Source organism: Cherax quadricarinatus, chromosome 5, assembly GCF_038502225.1.
Source record: "Cherax quadricarinatus isolate ZL_2023a chromosome 5, ASM3850222v1, whole genome shotgun sequence".
Classification (NCBI taxonomy): Eukaryota; Metazoa; Arthropoda; class Malacostraca; order Decapoda; family Parastacidae; genus Cherax; species Cherax quadricarinatus.
The window spans coordinates 51,472,221-51,496,604 of NC_091296.1; the positions used below are offsets into that span (position 1 = coordinate 51,472,221).

Here is a 24,384-nt window from a genome sequence, read left to right on the forward strand (position 1 = left end):
AGATTATCCCTGACTATCCCACGCTATCCTAGCCTATCCAGCACTATCCTAGGCTATCCCAGCTTATCTCAACTATCCTAGAATATTCTGCACTATCCCAGGCAATTCTTGCCTATCCCACACTATCCTAGGCTCTCTTGGCCTATCCCGCACTATCCTAGCATATCCCACTCTATCTTAGGCTATCCCAGCCTATTTCAGAGAATCCTAGCTTGTCCCACTGTCCTAAGCTATTCTAGCCTATCCCATACTATCCTAGTTTTAGCCTATACCACTATCCAAGGCTATCCTAGCCTTTCTCACTCTATCCTAGTCTATCCAACACTGTACTAGGTTATCTTAGCCTATACCACACTATCCAAGCCTATCTCACACTATCCTAGGTTATCGCAGCCTATCCCACACTATTCTAGGCTATTCCAGCCTATCCCACACTATCCTCTTGTACCCCAACATATCCTAGCCTATCCCACTGTAACCTAGCCAATTCTAGCCTACCTGGCCTATCCCTGCCTATACCACCTTATCCTAGACTATCCTAATCTATCCCAATATTCTAGGCTATCCTACCCTAACCAGCATTATCCTAGAATATTCTGCACTATCCTGGGCAATCCTTGCCTCTTCCACACTAGCCTATCCCAAACTATACTAGGCTATCCCGTGCTATCCAAGCCTATTCCATACTTTCCTAGGCTATTATAGCCTATCCTGCACTGTCCTAGGAGATCGCAGTCTATCCATTACTATCCTATGATATCCCAGCCTATCCTAGAATATCCTGCACTATCCCAGGCAATCCTAGCCTATCCTAGCTTATCCTACACTATCCTAGGTTCTCCTAGTCTATTCTAGGCTATCCCACACTATCCTAGGCAACTCCAGCCTATCGTAACCTCTCCTGTACTATCCTAGGCTATCCCAGCCTATCCTGCATTCTCGTAGGCAATCGTAAATTATCCCACTCTTCTAGGCTATCCTAGCCTATACCACACTATCGTAGGCTATCCTAACCTATCCCACTATCCTTGCCTATCCCACTAGTACAATCCTATCCCACTAGTACAATACTATCTTAGGCTATCCCATACTATCCTAGCCTATCCCACACTGTCCTAGGCTATGCCTGCCTATCCTGGCCTATTTCGCACAATCCTAGGCTATCCTACCTTATTTAAAAATATCCTAGGTTATCCCTGCCTATCCTAACCCGTCCTGCATGATCCTAGATTATCCCATACTACCTCAGACTATCCAACCCTATCGCAGACTATCCTAGGCTATCTCTGCCTATGCTAGCCTATCCCAAAGTATCCTAGGCTATTCCAACCTATCCTAGCACATCCCACACTATCTTATGTATCCTAGCCTATCCTGCAGCATCCTACACTATCCTAGGCTGTCACAGTATCCTGCACTATACTAGGCAATCCTAGATTATCCCACAGTATCCTAGCCTATCCCACACTATCGTAGGCTATCCCTGCTTATCCTAGCCTATCCCACAGTATCGTAGGCTATCCCAACCTATACGAGAATATTGCACACTACCCTTCACTATCCTAGCCTATCCTACACTATTCTAGGTTATCCCAGCCTATCCTAATCTATCCACCACTATCCTAGGATATCACAGCCCATCCTAGCCCACCGCACACTATCCTAAGCTATCCCTGCTTATCAAACAATATCCTAGGCTATCCCAAGCTATGCTAGCCCATCCCACACTATCCTAGGCTATCATAGCTAATCCAACACTAACCTAGGCTATTGTAGCCTATCCTAGCCTGTCTCACTATCCTAGGCTATGCCAACCTATCCTAGCCTCTCCCCCACTATGCTAGGCTATCGTACCCTATCCACCACTATCCTAGGCTATCTTAGCCTATCCCACAGTATTCTAGGCTATTCCAGTCTATCCCACACTATCATAGAGTATCCTAGCCTATCCCACACTATCCTATTAATCCTACCTTATATTAGCCTATCCCTCTCTATTCTAGCCTATAGCACACTATCCTAGGGTATCCCTGTCTATCCCACACTATCCTAGGCTATCGGCGCCTATCCTAGCCTATCCCACACTATCCTAGGCTATCGGCCCCTATCCTAGCCTATCCCACACTATCCTAGGCTATCCCAGCCTATCCTGCACTATCTTAGGCAATCCTAGATTATCCAACTCTCTCCTAGGCTATCCTAGCCTATCCAACACTATCCTGTGCTATCACTATCCTAACCTATACCACAGTATACTAGACTATCTCAGCCTATCCTAGACTATCGCACACTATCCTAATATTTCCTAGTCTATCCTGCACTATTATCCTAGATTATCCAACTCTATCCTAGGCTATACTAGCGTATCCAACACTATCCTACCTAACCCGCTCTCTCCTAGCCTATCCAACACTATCCTAGGCTATCCCTAACTATCCTAGCCTGTATCATAGTATATTAGGCTGTCAAAACCTCTCCTAGCCTGTTCCACACAATCTTAGGGTGTCCCAGCCTATCCCCCACTATCCTAAACTCTCCTACATATCCGACAGTATCCTAATCTATCCCAGCTTTTCCTAGCCTCTCCCACACTATCTTAGGCTATCCCAGCCTATCACACACTATGCTAGAATATCCCAGCCTATTCTACCCTATCCTATCTCACACTATTACACACTATCCAAGGCTATCCTAGCATATCCTACTATCTTAGCCTATTCCACACTATCCTAGGCTATCCCACGCTATCCTAGGCTATACCCAGCTATCATAGCCTATCCCATACTGTTCTAAGCTATCCTAGCCTATCGAGCACTATCCTAGGCTATCAGCCTACCCCACACTATCCTAAGCTATTCCAGCCTATCCCACTCTATCTTAGCCTATTCTAGAGTATCACACATTATCTTAAGGATATCCCAATCTATTTTAGCATATCTTGCACTATCCAAGGCTATCCCAGCCTATCCCAGCATATCCATGCCTATCCCACACTATCCTAGGATATCCTAGCCTATCCTAGGCAATCCTAGCCTATCCCCCACTATCATAGGTTATCCTAGCCTATCCCAACCTATCATAGCCTATTCCACACTATCCCAGCATATCCAAGCCTATCCCACACTATCCTAGGCAATCCCACAATCCTAGGCTACCCAAACCTCTCTTAGCACTATCCCATGCAATCTTTGCCTATCCCACACTGTCCCTGCCTATCCCACACTATCCTTGTCTATATCATTCTATCCTAGGCTGTCCCTGCCTATCCTAGCCTATCCCACTATCCTATGCAATCCCAGCCTATCAAACTATCCAAGGTTATCCCGTCCTATCCTAGCCAATCCTGCAGGCAGTAACCTAGGTAATCCTAGCTTATCCCACACTATCCTAGGCTATCGTAGCCTATCCCACATTATTTTATGCTATCCTAGCCTATCTTAGCCAATGTTACACTGTCCTACTCTATCCTAGCCTCTCCCACACTATGCCAGCCTATCCTGCACTATCCTAGGCTGTTGCAACCTCCCCTAGCCTATCAAACACTATCCTAGGTTATCCTAGCCTATCTTGCACTTTCCTCGGCTATCCCAGCCTATCCCACTTTTTCCTAGCCTATACTATGCTATCCTAGCCTATCCCACACTTTCTTATTCTATTCCAACCTGTCCTATCCTATCCCAATATCCTAGGCTATCTTAGCCCATCCTGCACTATCCTAGGCTATTCCAGCTTATCCTAGCGTATCTCACACTTAGTCTAACATAGCCTATCCCACTTTATCCTAGCCTATACCACCCTATCTTAGGCTATCCCAAGCAATCATAGCCTATCCTACACTGTCCTAGGTTATTCAAGCCTATCCCACACTGTACTAGGATATTCCAACTTATCCTAGCCTATCCCACACTATCCTAGGCTATAGTAGCCTATCCCCCACTGTCCTAGGCTATCCCAGTCTCTCTTAGCCTATATCACACTGTTCTAGGCTATCCCAGCCTATCCTAGTATATCCAGCATTATCCCAGGCAATCCTAGCCTATCCCACATTATCCAACGCTATGCTTGCCTGTCCCACACTATCCTAGCCTATTCCACTCTATCCTAACGTATCCCACTGTCCTAAGCTATTCCTTTCTATCCTAGCCTATCCCACACTATTCTAGGCTATCCCAACCTATCCTAGCCTATCAACACTGTCCTATGCTATTTTAGGCTATCCCACTGTTGTAGACTATCCCACGCTATCCTAGCCTATCTCAAACTATTCTATGCTATCCTAGCATATCCCACTATCCTAGTCTATCCGAACCTATCGTAGGCTATCCGTGCCTGTCTTGCACTGTCCTAGGCAATCCAAGCATATCCCGCACTATCCTAGGCTATCCAAGCCTATCCCACACTATCCTAGGCTATCCCTACCTGTCTACCCCATCCCACTACACTAGGCTACCCCAACCTATAACAGCATATCCCACACTATTCTAGCCTTTCCCACACTATCCTACGTTATCCCAGCCTATTCCACACAATCCTAGGCTATACCAGCCTATCCCACAGTGTCCTGGGCTATCCAAGCCTATCTCACTCTCCAAGGGTATCCTCACCTATCCCACACTATCCAAGGCTATCCCTACTTTTCCTGGCCTATCCTAGGATACAGCAACATATCCTAGCATATCCCACACTATCCTAGCCTACCCCTCACTATCCTAGGCTATCTTAGATTATCCCACACTATCCTAAAACATTCCAAACATTCCTAAAATATTCCAGACTATCCTAGACTCTCCCTGCCTATCCTACAATGTCCAAAGCTATTGGAACCCATCCTAGCACATCCCACATTTTCCTATGCTATCCCAGCCTATCCTGTACTATCCTACATTATCCCAGTCTATACCACACTATCCTACGCTATCCCAGCCTATACTACACTATCCTAGGGTATCCCAGCCTATGCTATCCTATCCTGCACTATCCAAGGCAATACCAGACTATCACACACACTACCCTAGGCTATCCCACTATGCTAGGCTATCCAACACAATCATAGGCTATCCCTGATTATCCTAGCCTATACCAGTATCCTGGGTTATCCCATCTAATCCTAGCCTATCCCACACTATCCTAGGGTATCCCAGCCTATGCTAGCCTATCTTTCACTATCCTAGACTATCCCACACTATCCTAGGGTATCCATCCTATTCTTCATTACCCTAGCCTATCCTGCTCTATCCTAGCCTATCCAACACAACCGTAGGCTATCCCTGAGTATCCTAGGCTATCCCAACCGATTGTAGCCTATCCCACACTATCCTAGCCTATCCAGCACTATCCTATGCTATCCCAGCCCATCTCACACTATCCTAGGCTATCCCCGCCTATCTCAACTATCCTAGAATATTCTGCACTATCCCAGGAAATCTTTGCCTATCCCACAATATCCTAGGCTCTCCTAGCCTATCCCACACTATCCAAGGCTCTCCTTGCATATTCCACTCTATCCTAGGCTATCCCTGCCTATATTCTATCTAAGGCTATCTCAGCCTATCCCAAAATATCCTGCACTATCCAAGACAATCCTAGCTTGCCCCACAGTCCTAGGCTATTGTAGCCTATCCCACACTATCCAAGCCTATCCTACCCTTTCCTACTCTATCCTAGCCTATCCTTCACTGTACTCGGCAATCTTAGCCTATACCACACAATCCATGCCTATCCTACACTACCCTAGGTTATCCAAACCTAACCCAGCCTATCCCACACTATCCTAGGATATTCCAGCATATCCCACACTATCCTAGGCTATCCCTGCCTATCCCACACTATCCTATGCAATCCCAGCCTACCCTAGCTTATCCCACTATCCAAGGTTTTCCCATGCTATCCTAGCCTATCCTGCACTATCCTAGGTAATCCTAGCATATCCCACACTATCTTAGGCTATCATAGAATATCCCACATTATCTTATGCTATCCTAGCCTATCTTAGCCAATGCTACACTGTCCTAGGCTATCCTAGCCTATCCCAGTTAATCCTAGCCTCTCCCACACTATCCTAGGCTGTAACTTCTTGTAGCCTATCAAACACTATCCTAGGTTATCCTAGCCTATCCTGCACTTTCCTCGGCTATCACACTTTTTCCTAGCCTATCCTATCCCACTTATTCTATTCCAACCTGTCCTAGTCTATTCCACTATCCTAGGCTATCTTAGTCCATCCTGCACTTTCCTAGGCTATCCCAGCTCATCCCACACTATCCAAGTCTAACATAGCCTATTCCACTTTATCCTAGCCTATACCACCCTATCTTAGGCTATCCCAAGCAATCATAGCTTATCCTACACTGTCCGAAGTTATCCAAGCCTATCCCCCACTCTCCTAGAGTATCCCAGCCTATCCCACACTATCCCAACCTATCCTAGCCTGTCCCACACTATCCTATGCTATCATAACCTATCCACCACTATCCTAGCCTATCCTCCACTATCCAACGATATGCTATCCTATCCCACACTACCCTAGCCTATCCCACTCTATCCTAGCATATCCCACTGTCCTAAGTTTTCCCTTTCTATCCTAGTCTATCACGCTATTCTAGGCTATCCCAACCTATCCTAGCTTATCAACAGTCCTATGCTATTGTAGGCTATCCTGCACTATCCTAGGCTATCCCACTATTGGAGACTATCTCACACTATCCTAGCCTATCCTAGAAAATCCCACACTATCCTAGGCTATCCCTGCCTATCTTACACTGTAATAGGCAATCCTAGCATATCCACATTATCCTAGGCTATCCAACTATCTTGACCTATCCCACACTATCCTAGGCTATCCCTACCTGTGTAGCCCATCCCACTATCCTAGGCTACCCCAACCTATAAAAGCATATCTCCCACTATCCTAGCCTATCCAAATCTATCCTATTCTTTCCCACACTATCCTACGCTATCCCAGCCTATTCCTCACAATCCTAGGCTATACCAGCCTATCCCAGTGTCTTGGGCTATCCAAGCCTATCCCACTCTCCTAGGACATCCTAACCTATCCCACTATCTCTACCTTTCCTAGCCTATCCTACACTATCCTAGGCTACACCAACCTATCCTAGCATATCCCACACTATCCTAGCCTACCCCACACTATCCTAGGCTATTCCAGCCTTTCCTAGCCTATCACACATGATGTTAGGCTATCCCTCACTATCCTAGCATACCCCCTTCTATCCTAGCCTGTCCTGCTCTATCCTAGGCTATCCTAGATTATCCCACACTATCCTAGAACATCCTAGCCTGTTCCAGACTTTCCTAGGCTATGCCTGCCTATCCTAGCCTTTCCTACAGTATGCTAAGCTATCCGAACCTATCCTAGCACATCCACCATTATCTTATGCTATCCCAGGCTATCTTGCACTATCCTATGCTATCCCACACTATTCTAGGCTATCCCACTATCGTAGGCTATTCTACACTATCCTAGCCTATCCAACACAACCACAGGCTATCCCTGACTATCCTAGCCTATACCACTATCCTGGCTTATCCCAACCGATCCTAGCCTACCCCACACTATCCTAGCCTACTCCACACTATCCTAGGCTATCTGAGCCTTTCCTAGTCTATCCCGCACGATGCTAGACTATCGCAGCCTGTACTATCCCTCACTATCCTAGCATATCCCTTCTTATCCTAGTCTGTCCTGCACTATCTTAGGCAATTCTCGATTATCCCAGACTATCCTAGGTTTTCCCTGCCTATCCTAGCATTTCCCACAGTATCCTAGACTATTTCAACCTATCCTAGCACATCCCACATTATCCTATGCTATCCCAGCCTATGCCACACTATCCTATGGCATCCCAGCCTATCCTGCACTATCCTAGGCAATCCTAGACTATCCCACACTATCCTCGTCTGTCCTAGCCTATCCTACACTATCCTAGGGAATCCTAGCCTATTCTGCACTACCCGAGCCTATCCTGCTCTATCCTAGCCTATCCAACACAACCATAGATTATCCCTGACTATCCCACTCTATCCTAGCCTATCCAGCACTATCCTAGGCTATCCCAGCTTATCTTAACTATCCTAGAATATTCTGCACTATCCCAGGCAATTCTTGCCTATCCCACACTATCCTAGGCTCTCTTGGCCTATCCCGCACTATCCTAGCATATCCCACTCTATCCTAGGCTATCCCAGCCTATTCCAGAGAATCCTAGCTTGTCCCACTGTCCTAAGCTATTCTAGCCTGTCCCATACTATCCTAGTCTTAGCCTATACCACTATCCAAGGCTATCCTAGTCTTTCTCACTCTATCCAAGCCTATCCAACACTGTACTAGGTTATCTTAGCCTATACCACACTATGCAAGCCTATCTCACACTATCCTAGGCTATTCCAGCCTATCCCACACTATCCTCTTGTACCCCAACATATCCTAGCCTATCCCACTGTAACCTAGCCAATTCTAGCCTACCTGGGCTATCCCTGCCTATACCACCTTATCCTAGACTATCCTAATCTATCCCAATATTCTAGGCTATCCTACCCTAACCAGCATTATCCTAGAATATTCTGCACTATCCTGGGCAATCCTTGCCTATTCCACACTATACTAGGCTATCTCTGCCTATGCAACACTATCCTTGGTTTTTCCAACCAATCCTAGCCTATCCCACCATCTTAGCCTATCCAGCATTATACTATGTTATCTCACACTATATTAGGCTATCCCAGCCTATCCTACATTATCCTAGAATATTATGCACTCTCCCAGGCAATCCTTGCCTACCCCACACTATCCTAGCCTATTCCACAGTATTGTAGGCTATCCTAGCCATTCTCACATTATCCTAGCCTATCCCACACTATTCTAGTCTATCCCAACTTATCCTAGCGTATCCCACACTATCCTATTTTATTGTAGCTTGTCTCACACTATTCTAGGTTATCTCAGTCTATTTTAGCCTATCCAACACTGTTCTAGGCTATCCAAGCCTATCCTGCCTTAATCTAGATTATGCTAGCCTATACCACACTATCCTAGGCTATGCTAGCCTATCCTCGCCTATTCCACAGTATCCTAGGATATCCAACTTATACCACGTTATCCTAGCCTATCCCACAGTGTTCTGTGTTATCACAAGCATTCCTAGCATATCCCACACTTTCGTTGGCTATCCTAGCCTATCTTGCAATGTCCTGGGCTATCCCACACTCTCCTAGCCTATCCCACTCTATCCAATGCTATCCCACACAATCCTAGGCTATCCCAGCCTATGCTACCGTATCCCACATTATCCTAGGCTATCCCATCCTTTCCTAGCCAATCCCACACAATCCTCGGCTATCCCAGCTTATGCTACCCTATCCCACACTATCCTAGGCTATCCCTGCCCAACCTACCCTATTCTGCACTAACGTAGACATTCCTTGATTATCCAACTATCCTAGCCTATCCCACACTATCCAAGTATTCTAACATATCACAAACTTTACTATGCTATCCAATACTATCCCTCACTATCCTAGGGGATACCAGCCTATCCCACGCTATCCTAGGCTATTGCTGCCTATCCCACAGTATCCTAGGATATCCCAACCTATCCTAGTAAATCCCACATTATATGCTATCCTAGCATATCCCACACTATCCTAGGCTATTGCTGCCTATCCCAAAGTATCCTAGGCTATCCCAACCTATCCTAGTACATCCCACACTATATGCTATCCTAGCATATCCCACACTATCATAACTATCCCAACCTATCCTGCACTATCCTAGGCAATCTTAAAAAATCCCACTATCCTAGGCTATCCCTGTTTATCCTAGCCTATCCCACGGTATCCTTGGCTATCCAAATCTATCCTAGCATATCCAACACTATCCAAGGCTATCCCACATTCCTAGGCTGTTCCAGCCTATCCCACACTATCCTAGCATATTGCACTATCGTAGCCTATCCTATCACTCACTATCCTAGGTTATTCCTGCCTATCCTACAATGTCCTAGGATATCCCAACCTATTCCACACTATACTAGGCTATCCTAGCCTTTCCTGCACTATCCTAGGCTATCCCAGCCTTTTCTACTTCTCCCATACTATCCTAGCCTTTCCCACTACCCAAGCCTATCCCAAACTATCCTAGGCTATCCCTGCCTATCCCACACTACCCTAAGCTATCCCAACCTCTCCTAGCCTTTCCTGCACTATCCTAGGCTATCCCAGCCTTTCCTACTTTTCCCACACTATCCTAGCCTTTCCCACTATCCAAGCCTATCCCACACTATCCAAGCCTATCACACTATCCTAGGCTATCCCACACTATCCTAGCCTATTCCACTCTATCCTAGCCTATCTTCAATCCTAGGCTATCCCACTATCCTAGTCTATCCCACACTATCCTAGCCTACCCCACTGTCCTAGGCTATACCAGCCTTTCCTAGCCTATCCCACTGTCCTAGGTATTCCAGTTAATCCTGCACTATACTAGGCTATCTCACACTATCCAAGGCTATCCTAGCCTTTTCCACTCTATCAGCCATCCCTGCCTATCATAGCCTATTGGCCATTATCCTGAGGTATCCTAACCTATCCTAGTCTATCCCACACTATCTTAGGCTATCCTATCGAGCACTATCATAGGCTATTTTGTATATTGCTAACATGTCTTCCCTTGTTCAGCTTTTCTCTAATATTATTAAGATCAGTTCTTTTTTTTTTTTTACACAGGGTTTGACAAGGTTAAGGATCCCTAGCTTTATTAACAAGCTATTGACAGGTTAAGGATTCCTAACTTTATTGACAAGCTAAGAGCTGTTACCTACATCAGCTCATTTGAAAGTATTTTTATTGTCATGAGACATACAAGTAGGAAACAGGATGAAGTTGAAGCCATCTGTGGGCTAACATTTTCATCTGATCAACTGACGTTATCTCGTTGACATCATAATGCTGTACGAATGTGTTCCAGACTTCCAGACTCGTGTCATCCTGGGAATAAATGATCTCGGATGAAGTGATGTTCTGGTGAAGGGTACAGCCAGAGTGAAGTTGCTGCTTTCTGCCTGTCTTGTGGTATAGAAACTTGCTGGCCTTGTACATAACATGCCTCCCACATCCCTCCTGTGTTGAAGGCTCTGCTGAAATGACAGATCTATCCAGGATAGGTCCAGGCGGGAGATAAGACGTCTTGCTCTGTTCTCTACTCTGTCAAGCAGTCGCAGATCAGAGGGAAGGCAGGCAAACCAAGAAAGTGGAGCATATTCAAGGTGTGAGCGTACTTGTGTCTCGTACAAATTTATTGAGAAATGGTTTACCAGCTAAGGTTGATTAAATATAGGGAATACTTAGCTAAACGTTGTTTACGGAACTCTTCATCGTCAAAGAATGGACTTCGAAGAATTCCGTACAGTTGTGACTGAAATAGAAAACAGAGTCAACAGACCTCTAACTTAGGTTACCGATGATCTGGACAATTTAGAAGTGTTAAGTCCATCTCATTTACTCCATGGCAGAAGGCTCGAACCTGTTCCTCCAATGAATGATTTCGAACCTGAGCAACTCAGACTTAAATTCAAACACCTTAATAAAGTGATTGAACGTTCTCTCATTGAGAGAACACTTCTATGGAGCTGGTGTTCCTGAAAATCATAAGTCCTTAAGACCTGGTGACATACTGATTATTGACAATGATGGTTCGAGGTCCCAATGGCCTCTTGGAAAAATTGTGACCATATATCCTGATGCAAATGGAATCATCAGGACAGTTGATGTTTTAAGCAAAGGTGTAGTGAATAAGCAGACAATAAATAAACTAGTGCCGTTAGAATTACAGTGTTGAAAACAAAATTAGTGATTCTCCAGAAACCACACAGACTAAAGCTGTTCAGAAAAGACAAGCAGCAGTGGTGGCGAGTGAGAAAATCAAATTCATGTTAAGTGATGAATAGTTCACCTGCAGCGAACCTCTGCCGCCCCCCAGTGTGGAGAAATTTCTCCAGGAGGGGGGTATCAGCCCCCCTTCAGCCCTGAGGGGCCCAGCCCTCTCAGAAGGGGCAAGCATCTTGTTTACTGCTACAGCAAGTAATTGATCCCAGATGCAGTACGAATATGCAACGTGGTCAAGCGACAGCCGCTCCGTGCAAGACTCCAGTGTTGCAAAGTGTAGTTTAATAAAAGACAGTCTATCTCTTACCTTAGCAGGACAATTAAGAAAAAATCCTGCTCCCAGTTTATTACCATGGTAAAGATAGTGTACATTGTTGTCTATGCTTAAGACAGCAAGAATCAAGCATTCTGCTTTGCTTCATGAAGGAAGTGGCAAGGAAGAAAATGTACTAGGTCAGCTTTTCCTTTATGTTGAGGGGCATGGAGCGGCATAGGGCACTGTGAGGTCAGATTACTTTTGACTCTACTGAGAGTCACACTGACGCCAGGATAACCAACAAAAAACACTGATCCGTGGTTACACCCGGATATCCGTTGAGTTGATTGAAGAATAGTGTTCTTTGAAGAATGTCGCACTACACTCTGTTGGATCGCAACACTCGTTGTTACACTGTTCATCAATAATTGTTCACACCATAATGTCACTAAAGAAGCTGATCACACTTCTCTGTGTTTATCGTGTTTTGTGAGACACTTTGTTCACACTAACGCACGGATCAGTATTTTTTGTTGGTTATCCTGGCATCAGTGTGACTCTCAGTAGAGTCAAAAGAAATCTGACCTCACAGTGCCCTATGCCACTCCATGCCCCTCAACAGCTAGTGATTGATGTAGCTTAGAGCAGCTGGCATTTCTTCTCTTGGATAAGTGAATGTCAGTGTACAGTCGTCTGCATATGCATGGGATTCTGGGATGAGATGAAGGTCATTGAAGTAGACATTCCATAACAATGGCCCCAGCACACTTCCTTGTGGAACACTTGCCCCAATTGTATGTGTTGCTGATTCCGTTCCATTGAGAACTACTTTTAGAGATCTACCTTGAAGGTAGTCACTGAGGAGACATAGCGTAGAGCTGCAATTCCCAGAGCTTGCAGTTTTGCTAAGAGGCCCTAGTGCCACACCCGGTCGAAAGCACCATCAATGTCAAGTGCTACCACACAGCTGACTTTGGATTCATCCAGTGACTGGTGCCACTTAGTGGAGAGGTTTAACAACAGATCAGCAATATTGACGTTCACAAAATAGTGAGTGGTAGTCAAAAAATTCTGTCATTTGTATTGAGATTATTGTCTCAAGAATCTTGCCAGTGATTAACAGCAGTGACACTGGTCTGTGGTTGCTGATTTCTGTTCTGCTCTTTTTTTATGAACAGGGGTTACATTTGCCTCTTTCCACAGAGCAGGCCATTTACACTGTACTAGGCAGTGCTGAAAGATGCGAGTTAGAAGTGCTGCTAGCTGGTCTACACATCATCTCGGCAATCTTGGGCTCAACTTATGTGGGCCCACAGCCTTTTCTTGGTCAAGCGATTTAAGAAGAAAATGCACCTCCTCCTGCCTTATTGTCACCGCTGACAGTTTTGACACCGTTCTTGCAACTAGCCAAGGAGGGTCTCTTGCTGGATCAGGAACTTGAATTTTGGTAGCAAAGCGTTCGGCAAAGAGGTCCGCTTTATCTTGACTACTAGTAGAGGTGGTCCCATCCTGTCGATTTAGAGGTGGAATAGAGTTCATTAGGCAGATAACCTTGTCTGTCCTTGCCCAGGGACCACCAGGTTTTGGAGCCTACACTACCTGTTGCTAGCTTTCGTTTTGTGTCCACCTCCCATTTAGCAATGGCCTACTTTTGAACGTCACCCATATGCCTATAGGCTTGCCTGTGCAAGTTCCTGTTATAGGTGGTAGGATGTCTCTTATACCTTCGCCATGCCTTATACTTAGCAGTAGCAGCCTCTGTACAACGAAAGCCAAACCAAGGCTGATCTGTAGGCTTCATCACATATTGCTGGTGAGGGATGTGTTCTTGTTGTAGATTAAGGATGTGTCCAGTGAAGGCTTTCACTTGGTTGTCAACATCCCCTTGGAGAAGAGCATTCCAATCGGTGGTGGTGAGCTCAGAGCAAAGGGCTGGTCAATTACCTCTTTCCCACAGCCAGGTTGTGCTTATGGACTCCTCACCTCGTTCTGTTGGGATCTTAAGTGTCGTAAAAAACAGCCTTGTGATCAGATGATCCAACGTAGCCGAGGGGTTGACAAGTGACTGTACCTTCTGCCAGATCACTCACCACTGGGTCAAGGGAAGAGCCAGATATATGAGTAGGGAAATCAAAGTTTCTCATGTCAAATACTGCAAGAAGATTATCAAAGTCCCTCTGTTGAAGGAGTTGGTTGAGGTCACCAACAATTATGATATGTTGACAGTTGTGTTGTAGCAGAAGGGAGTCCACATTTTCCATTAGGAAGTTGATGGGGTCTTCATGTTGCCACTGAGGTCTGTATATTGCACATGCTAGTACAGAGATACTAGTGTTTCTGCATAGCATGAAGAACATCATTTCAAGATGAGTAGAGGTGGCAACATCAATGTGCTGGGCATGAACACTTTTAGAGAAGCACACAGCAACACCTCGCCCTTGCCAGTCTCTTCTCATCCATGAGGTGTAGCCAGCAGTTCTTGCAAAATTCTTTGGAGTCCTGTCGTCTAGAAATGTTTCAACAACAACTATCATGTCGGGAAGTCCAGTGTTGACAAAACTGTGTGAGAGCTCTCCAACATTAGTAATGAAACCTACAATGTTGGCCGACAGGATGCTGATAGACTGGCTTCTCATGATGTGGTCAGCTTGAGGTGGAGGGTGTGTAGGGCACTGAGGCAGCTGCAGGGATGTAGGTCTTGTATAAGGCACAATACAACCTTTTGGGTTGAGATAGGAGTAGCTGACTTGCGAGTGTGTTCACCAATTCAGAGATCTTGCCTGTATGTTCCGAGAACAGGTCTCTAAACAGGTGGTCCTGTCTGTCAAGTTCCTTTTTCTTCCGACACTGGTCCTTCTGATGTCCTTTCTTGTGGCAGTAATTGCACCTGGTATCTCGCCGATAACAGCGAGAGCACTGCCTAGGTGCCTGGGAGGGTGAACTATTATTTGCTGTTTTGCTGATTTGTCTGCAGGTTCTGCCACTGGAACTGTGTTGGTGGAAGGTGAGACGGCTGTAGATGTCTTCATCCACGTCCTCTACCACGCCCCTTTGCAGTTCTGATAGATGTGTCCCTGCTGTTCGTACTTTGGTGCAGTAGGTGTTCAGGTGCAGTGATAGTTCCCTGATTATTAACCGCACCAATCTCTGGTGGAGAAAATCCTAACTCAGTACTTGCTGATGAAGCACTGCTGCCAGATGTTGGAATAGCATCAGCAGGTGTGCTGACAGGTGTAGGATCAGATATGGTATGTGCACTGTCTAGTGTACTGGCAGGTGCTGAAGCAGAGATGTCAGATGTAAGAGAATTAACAGATCCAGGGCTTACTCCATTGCTGGGAAGAGGATCTGTTCCCTCTGTGGTTAGAATTCCCTTAGGTAGTTTTTTGAGCTCTGTCAATCTGTGGGGCCTTAGCGATGACAGAATTCCACCAGTTATTTACCCCTGAGTTAAGCTCAGTGTGGGACTTCGTCTTTGTCAATAGTGTCACCATCAGCTGAGCAGCTTACGTCACTTGATGTAGGCTTGCACTGGCCTTCTACAATAGCTTGAAGGTTATCTAATGATTTGAGCTCATGAAGTGCTTCCCTGTGATGGATTATCTTAGCTGCGACTTTACAACACAGCCCAAGAGGGCAGTCTTGATCTTTGGACAGGAGTCCCTGAGGTACTTCTGAATCTTCCTCCTGTAGCACCAGGTTTGTGTCCACATACCACAGGATTATGGATATCTTCAATTTTCTGAGATTTTCAACCTGGCTGCAACAGAATTATTCTTCTGGAATGCAATCTGTGTGGCAGTAGTTGGAACAAGTAGGCTCCTTGCATCTAAGAAGTATTTTGTCCCTTGTAGTATACCCACAAACACTGCAGTAACTACTGGGACAATAGCCAGATAGTGTAGATATTCTTGCTATTTTACGATGTGAAGTCGTCAGAGGAGGAGTTGTAGGTTTACAGTGAAGTTCACAGGAGAGAGAGGGTGGCTGGTGGTATCGTGGGGGTTTATAATGGTTTATAATCACTCATTCCCCTGGGCTCAGTCTCACAACATACCTCTGCACTTTCTCCAGTTTCTTAACAGTCTTTATGAAGTGTGGGTCCCATGTTGATGCTGCATGCTCCAGGATGGCCCTGGCATACGTTGCACAGAGGGGCTTGAATGAATCAGCCGATCTAACTGAAGGCTATGCTTAGATTTGCCAGACGAGCATTGGCTGCATATATTACACAGTTGATGTGTGCCTCCAACGATATGCTTGGCACTATGCTTGCCCCTGTCTTTCTCTTTCTCCATCCTGAAACTCTGTGCTCTGTGACTGGTCTTCTTGCCCTTTCTCCAATCGTCATAACAAGGCATTTGCGTGATTAAATTAAAGCATCCATTGACCAATCTTTCAGTTTCTCCAGATTAATTTCGAACCTTTTCTTGTCCTCACTGGTTTTTATACCCCTTAGATTTAGAGCATCAGCAGATAGAGATACATCTGCCTCAGTCCCATCTTTTATGTAATTCACATATATCCGAAACAGTACTGGTGTTAATACCGATCATTACAGAACTTCGATTGTCACTCTTCCACATTCTGACATCTCTTCTCTGCAGGCGGAGGAGCAGTTGCAGGCGGAGGAGGAGGGGGAGGAGTTGGTGCAGGCGGAGGAGGGGGATGAGTAGGTGCAGGCGGAGGAGGGGGATGAGTAGGTGCAGGCGGAGGAGGGGGGTGAGTAGGTGAAGGCGGAGGAAGAGGAGGAGCAGGTGTAGACGGAGGAGGAGGGGGAGGAGTAGCTGCAGGCGAAGGAGGGAGAGTAGTGGGTGAAGGTGGAGGAGGAAGAGGAGGGGGAGTAGGTGAAGGCGGAGGAGGACGGGAGTAGGTGCAGGCGGAGGAGGACGGGAGGAGTAGGTGCAGGCGGAGGAGGAGAAGTAGGTGCAGGCGGAGGAGGAGGAGGAGGAGGAGGAGGAGGAGGAGGGGGAGGAGTAGGTAAAGGCGGAGGACGGGAGGAGTAGGTGCAGGCGGAGGAGGAGGAGTAGTAGTTGAAGGCGGAGGCGGGGGAGGAGTAGGTGCAGGCGGTGGAAAAGTTAAAATCAGAAGGGAAAGGAGAGTGACGAAAATGAGGAGGATACAGAGGAAAAGAGGCTGATGAAAGATTAATGATGAGAATGTAAGGACACAAAGGCAAGGAAACGAAATAAATGGAAAAGAAGTAAAGGTAATATAGAATTAAGGAAGAAGCAGTAGTAGTAGTAGATGTAGTAGTAATAGTAGAAGCAACTTCAGAAGTAACAGAAGCAGTAGCAGTATCAGGAGAAACAGTAGCAGTATCAGGAGAAACAGTAGCAGTATCAGGAGAAACAGTAGCAGTATCAGGTGAAACAGTAGCAGTATCAGGAGAAACAGTAGCAGTATCAGGAGAAACAGTAGCAGTATCAGGAGAAACAGTAGCAGTATCAGGAGAAACAGTAGCAGTATCAGGAGAAACAGTAGCAGTATCAGGAGAAACAGTAGCAGTATCAGGAGAAACAGTAGCAGTATCAGGAGAAACAGTAGTAGTATCAGGAGAAACAGTAGCAGTATCAGGAGAAACAGTAGCAGTATCAGGAGAAACAGTAGTAGTATCAGGAGAAACAGTAGCAGTATCAGGAGAAACAGTAGCAGTATCAGGAGAAACAGTAGCAGTATCAGGAGAAACAGTAGCAGTATCAGGAGAAACAGTAGCAGTATCAGGAGAAACAGTAGTAGTATCAGGAGAAACAGTAGCAGTATCAGGAGAAACAGTAGCAGTATCAGGAGAAACAGTAGTAGTATCAGGAGAAACAGTAGCAGTATCAGGAGAAACAGTAGCAGTATCAGGAGAAACAGTAGCAGTATCAGGAGAAACAGTAGCAGTATCAGGAGAAACAGTAGCAGTATCAGGAGAAACAGTAGCAGTATCAGGAGAAACAGTAGCAGTATCAGGAGAAACAGTAGCAGTATCAGGAGAAACAGTAGCAGTATCAGGAGAAACAGTAGCAGTATCAGGAGAAACAGTAGCAGTATCAGGAGAAACAGTAGCAGTATCAGGAGAAACAGTAGCAGTATCAGGAGAAACAGTAGCAGTATCAGGAGAAACAGTAGCAGTATCAGGAGAAACAGTAGCAGTATCAGGAGAAACAGTAGCAGTATCAGGAGAAACAGTAGCAGTATCAGGAGAAACAGTAGTAGTATCAGGAGAAACAGTAGCAGTATCAGGAGAAACAGTAGCAGTATCAGGAGAAACAGTAGTATCAGGAGAAACAGTAGCAGTATCAGGAGAAACAGTAGCAGTATCAGGAGAAACAGTAGCATGAGAAACAGTAGCAGTATCATGAGAAACAGTAGCAGTATCAGGAGAAACAGTAGTAGTATCAGGAGAAACAGTAGCAGTATCAGGAGAAACAGTAGCAGTATCAGGAGAAACAGTAGCAGTATCAGGAGAAACAGTAGCAGTATCAGGAGAAACAGTAGCAGTATCAGGAGAAACAGTAGCAGTATCAGGAGAAACAGTAGCAGTATCAGGAGAAACAGTAGCAGTATCAGGAGAAACAGTAGTAGTATCAGGAGAAACAGTAGCAGTATCAGGAGAAACAGTAGCAGTATCAGGAGAAACAGTAGCAGTATCAGGAGAAACAGTAGCAGTATCAGGAGAAACAGTAGCAGTATCAGGAGAAACAGTAGCAGTATCAGGAGAAACAGTAGCAGTATCAGGAGAAACAGTAGCAGTATCAGGAGAAACAGTAGCAGTATCAGGAGAAACAGTAGTAGTATCAGGAGAAACAGTAGCAGTATCAGGAGAAACAGTAGCAGTATCAGGAGAAACAGTAGCAGTATCAGGAGAAACAGTAGCAGTATCAGGAGAAACAGTAGTAGTATCAGGAGAAACAGTAGCAGTATCAGGAGAAACAGTAGCAGTATCAGGAGAAACAGTAGCAGTATCAGGAGAAACAGTAGCAGTATCAGGAGAAACAGTAGCAGTATCAGGAGAAACAGTAGCAGAAACACAAGCAGTAGAAGAAACACCAGCAGAAGCAACAACAGAAGCAGTAGCAGAAAGAGTAGACGCAATAGCAGCAGTAGCAGAAACAGCAGCAGAAATAGCAGTAGCACAAGCAGTAAAAGAAGCAGAAGCAACAGCAGAACCAGTAGCAGGAGAAACAGAAGCAGAAGCAAAATCAATAACAGTGAAAGCAGAAGCACAATCAGTCATGGAAGCAGCAGAAGCAGTAGGAAACGCAACAACACCGACAGTAACGGAAACTTTAACAACAGCAGCAGCAGTGGAAGAAGAGGAAAAAAGAAGAGTAAAGAAATGAAAAACGAGACGTAGAATAACAAGTATGAAAAATGGAGGAACAATAAAGAAAGGAAACGAGAGCAAAAATATAAAGATATACGGAGGAATGTTATGTACCTCAAGGGTATGTTTTTGTTACTTTTATCTTGAAGAACAAGGAAGGAGGATGATGTGGGGAAGTCCAGGAGATGGGAAGGATGGTGTTGGGGGACAAGGTAGCGTGGCGTCACCACGTTCCCTTACTCTGGGAAAACTTCCTCTCATTCCACCCATTGCTACGCTTGCAACGTTACATAGCTCCTGATGACGCTGGGAAACATGTGAAAGATTTTGAGCTGAAGATTTCTATCCCCGTGACTTGTCTTGCATTGTTAAGATCTCCTGTCTGCGATTGTATTACTTTGTACATTATTCTCAGCACATAGCAACATCTACTTAAGGTAGACACACATCTTTCAAAGCTATTTAAACAAGTCTACGCACACGTGCTCATCGCTGCTGTTTGAATATCCATTAATCTGGTAAAAATATAGTTTGTCATAAAAATTTGTCTATTAATAATTAATTTAAAAGATGTGTCTAGAAAATCAACTTAGCTCCGTCTATCAATGTTGGAGAAAAAAAACTATGTTAAAAAACGTATGAGACAGACACGTGGGTATATAACCGCGAGCCCAAGAGAGAAGCAGTCAGATTGTTGATGCAAGCTGCAGTGTGAATGCTGTCCTGTGCTTCACGGTGGTAACCATCACTACTCTGCATCACACACACACACACACACAGGTAAGAGTTTTCAGTCCTGGAGGTGAAAAGTACAGTGTCTGCACGCTGGAAATGGGAAGTACAGTGAAGGTGGGAAGTATAATACCTGCGCGTTGGAGGTGGGAAGTACAGTGCCTGCACTCTGGAGGCTGCGAGGAAATGTTGAGGCTTGAAGAGTGATTTAAATTTTGGTATCCGAGCAATTTTTTGAAGACATTCGTTGAAAGAAGAATTTAAATTAGTAAATTAGTTTCCTTCTTTGTGACCCCTTCCCACATGAATAACAGCCTCCCAATACATACAAATTATATATATATATATATATATATATATATATATATATATATATATATATATATATACACAAAATAACCACTCTGAAAGAATAGAGAAATTCCAAGCGCTTTCGTGACTACTCACATTATCAAGGAACTATGAAAGTAAAGCATCCAAGGAAGCTATATAAAGGGTCTGGCCAGCACCTCACTATCAGATCCCACAACGGTTAAACACCTGACGCGCGCCGACCCAACTTGGATAGGTCCTTTGCACAACTCGCCCACAAACTATTCTACCCAAGAAAATTTAAAAATTATTATTTGTCCAGTGTATTATTAAATTCTTCCCAAATTCTATTAATTATAAATGGATCTAATTTATATAAACCAAAGGAAATATTCATATTATTGTCAAAACTGCTTTTTATGAAACAAGATTCAATTATATTCCTGTCGACCATGGACTTGCTTGATACTACTTTCTCAACTTTTTGAAAATCAATTGGATGGTTAAAATCTCTTACATGAATAAATAGAGCATTGGAATCTTGTCCAGTTCTAATGCTATATTTATGTTGTTTTAATCTTAGTTCGAGATTTTTACCAGTTTGACCGTAATAAACTTTATCGCAAATATTACAAGGAATCTTATAGACACATCCATCAGCATTTTGGGGGGAATTCTTTATCAAAAGTTTTTTTTACTGTATCAAGATTTTTGAATACAACTTTAATATTAAAAGTCTTAAGAAGAGAAGGCATATCAACCAAGTTTTCATGGTAAGGGAGAACCAACATATTTTTAGTTGAATAAGGCTGGTTGTTCCTTTTTGGATTGTAAAAAGTATTTCTAGCAACTTTAAAAGATTTATCAATTACATTTCTTGGGTATTTTAAATCATTACCTATTTCATAAATTTTGGATATTTCCTCATCTATGAGGAGTTCATAGATGAGGAAATACTGGTGTTGCAAGTAGTGTTGGAGGCGATTGTGGTGTGGTTCGAATACATGCCTGCACTCATTGTCCTTCACCACCACCAGTGACCTTCACCACCACTGCCCTTCACCACCACTGACCATCACCACCACTGACCTTCACCACCAACACTGCCCTTCACCACACCAACACAAATCCAATATTTTCCACCATTTTTACTCAAGCAACCTCTTATTTTTTCCCAAAATTGACAGAAATATAATTGTTGCAGAATTCCACGGACAAAACGCTGGTGTAGTGAGAATTGAGCTATCTCTAACGGTAGGGGCAGGACGAACCCGTTTAGCCGCAGCTGTACTCAACAACAAGGAGTTGCACTGAGGCCGCGCCATGCCAATCAACCTACGCCAACCCTCCGCCACTCCATCTAGTGGCTACTTTGTCTTTTTTACATCTAATTACATCTAATTTTGCGTTTTACGGGAAATTTACAGGAGTGTAAATAGTTGCACACTTGCAGAGCGGAGCTAATGGTCTCTTTCAGTTAGCTTGAACAGTAGAGTCGTTAGAAAGCAAAAGAGCCCAGTTTGATGCACACCAAAGTTGACAGTGTAGCGTTGCAGACACTAACGCCACTCATTGCATTGACTCACCGCACTAACCAAAAAACTAATTTTTTTCTATGTTTTTTCCACCACATCAATTTTTCCTCCAAGCTGAATACAAAACGATAGTTGGTAAACAGATGAGCGAAGCCAAAAGTGTCTTCAGATCTGAGCCAACTTAATTACAAGTGTTGGCAGATTGGTTTCAGTGAAGCGAGGCCCATGAGAGGTTATTGTTTTTTGACATGCGTTCTAGTTCAATAATAATAAATAATAATTATATTTATCATTAATATTATTATTATATGGAGTGGTGGTGGTGGAGCAGCTACTGGGCTATTCGATGTTGAAGGGCTGGTCCTGCCTCTACCGCTGGAGACACCTCGGTTCTTACTACACCAGCGTGTTGGACGTGGGGCTCTGCAACTCTTTTATTTCTGTCAGTTTTCCCGAGAAATGAAAGGTTGCTTGGATAAAAATGTTGGAAAATATTGGGTCAGTGTTGGGATCAAGAAGGTTCAGAGCTGTGAGGGAAGTCAGTGGTGGTGGTGGAAGGTACTGAATGCGGGCGTGCACGCGAACCATCAACACCACTACCACCATCACCAACAGCAGCACACCACCTAAAGCACCATTACCACCACCACCACAGCACCACCGCCACAAGCACCATAACCACCACGACCACCACCACCAGTATCACAACCACCACGTGTAATCATACATACATACATACACACACACACACACACACACACACACACACACACACACACACACACAGCCAGCATTCAAACTCATCATTGATAATAATAATATATGAACTGAGCACATCGACTCCAGGCTAAGGATCTGATTACCTCAAACTCCTCTTCTTCCACCGTTCTTCTCTGATCTGGACTGAAGAAGCCACTGACTGACGAAACATTTCCTCAGTAAAGCTTCCCAAATACTGCACAAGTGTCTCATTCATCAATTTGTCGATTTTCTTAATCATTTACATCACAATAACGAGTGTATTCGACCAGTTAACGAAAGTCTGCCTCCTCAACCAGGCAGGCAATTATGACGTCACCTGTACTGGGGAAGCATGCTCTCACCTGATTAATAATGATAATCTTTATTTCTACAAGTACATGTACAACGTATACAGACCTAGCTGATATTAATAACATACTACTATATAGAAAGCCCCTAGTTATGCAGACCATTTATGGCAAATTAGGTTTTGTCTCCAGAATGCCACCCGCACTAATAAGCTAACACCCAGGTACCTATTTACTACTAGGTGTACTAGGACAGCAGTACACCTAGTACACTGGACAATAAATACAGCAGTGACGTCCCAGAACTGCTACGCTGTGCACTGCAAGTTCGCTTGTAGAGAGGGTATGATAATGGTAATGTGACGAACGTCGAATGAAGTGCAACATTGAGTCAACTCACGCCACAGTATCTGTAACACATGAAGGAAGACGGATTAGTTTATATAATGTAGGGTTATCGAGGTGGTCAGTTTGTAGTGGTGGAAGAACCCGGAGAAAACCACCGGCCTGCGATAATCTGGTAAATTCATGCTGACAATATAAAAACAGAGTCTTGAATGTCATATTTCAAAGAAATAAGAAATTTAAAAGAAAAACATATATATACAACATTTGTTGTGTTAGGTAAAAGGACAGAAGTGCTACTAATGTAACAAAGCTCCTGGAGAGCGAAACGTTGCCTTAATAAAATGTCGCATTAGTTGCACTTGTGTCCTTTTACGTAACACATTTTCGGTAATTTTACCAACATTACAACTTTTGTTTTATTTAACGGCTTTGTTCGCCCTAAAAGTATATATTTAAATATAGTTTGTATTCTACATTCAGCAGTCCAAAAGATATAGGAATCTCTAGAAACTGACGGCCATTTTGAAAAACGGCCGTGTTACCCAGCAAGGGGTGATACTGACGTGTATCCACATCCAACATTAATTAGAAAGGTCCACTTAACATATGTGCCAAGTTTCATGCTTTGAACCCAAAGTGCGCGATTTTTAAGAAATCCTTAACTGCCCCGCTGTAAGTTCTTTATTAATGTAAGTCAAAATGGTTGGGCCACTTACCTTTGTAACTCCACTCTCCTCACTCCCCATCTACCCCTCTTTTATACTCCGTCTTTACCCCAGCTTACCAAAGCTCTGGTCAAAGCTTCGCTTCGACCACATGAGAGTTTTGATCTTAATTAAGTTCCTGGGTCTCTTAAGCATCCTTGAGGATAAATTTCCACTGGTCCATCTGACTGACTTCAGATTTACCCAGTGTTTGAGTTGTTTTGAGTTCTAAGTTTTA

At 44.3% G+C, this 24,384-nt stretch overlaps 1 protein-coding gene across 3 annotated transcripts in view; it reads left to right on the top strand.

Annotated features, from left to right (window-relative positions):
- Positions 1–24,384, top strand: part of LOC128684656 (uncharacterized) — a 126,096-nt gene that overhangs the window by 93,273 nt on the left and 8,439 nt on the right. The window contains exon 1 of one of the 3 annotated variants that reach the window (XM_070104837.1): positions 20,162–20,246. The exons of the other annotated variants lie outside the window; for them this stretch is intronic. The gene's annotated coding sequence lies outside the window, so the exon portion shown is untranslated. Of the gene's footprint in view, positions 1–20,161; positions 20,247–24,384 lie in introns of those variants that run through there. 3 annotated transcript variants of the gene reach the window in all.